Source organism: Nerophis ophidion, linkage group LG11, assembly GCF_033978795.1.
Source record: "Nerophis ophidion isolate RoL-2023_Sa linkage group LG11, RoL_Noph_v1.0, whole genome shotgun sequence".
In the NCBI taxonomy this organism is placed as follows: Eukaryota; Metazoa; Chordata; class Actinopteri; order Syngnathiformes; family Syngnathidae; genus Nerophis; species Nerophis ophidion.
In genome coordinates this window covers 6,571,583-6,572,247 of record NC_084621.1, presented here as the reverse complement: position 1 = coordinate 6,572,247, position 665 = coordinate 6,571,583, and positions in this window count along the sequence as shown.

Here is a 665-nt window from a genome sequence, read left to right as displayed (position 1 = left end):
AGGGACCAGGTCATATTGTCAGTTACCTGCACCCCCAGGAACTTGGTGCTGCCCACTATCTCCACTGCTGTGCTGTTGAAGACTGGTGCCTCCTGAAGTGGACTACCTCCTTGGTCTTGACGTTCAGGACCAGGTTGTTGGTTCCGCACCAGTCAAGCAGATGTTTCCCTCCCTGTAGTCTGCCGTTGTCTCGTCCGCATACTTGACAACGCGGTTGGTAGTGGACCGGGTGCAGCAATCATGGGTCATCAATGTGAACAGCAGCGGACTCTGGACTGGGGCCTGGGGGGGCATTCGGTGCTCAGGAAGATGGCGCTGGAGGTGTTGTCGCCCACACTCACAGGCCTCAGTCTGTCTGTGTGTGAGGAAGTCAAGCAGGCATTTCTGATCATTTCTATTTGAATGTTTCACAGGACCTGGAGGATGTGGATGAGAAGGTGGGGATGGCGTCTGACAAAGTAAATCTGTGCAACAAGATCCTGGATGACCTGAAAAACCTGGATGAGGTTATAAAGGTGAGTGCCTTCGTTCCACATCACGGGTCACAATTCAACAACTGTCACTTTCCTTCCACAGACAAAATCTCTCCAGGATGTCACCATCCCGCCACAAAAGGAGCCAGAGTGATGTTCATGTTGAAATTGTAATAAAACTGCACACTCAGC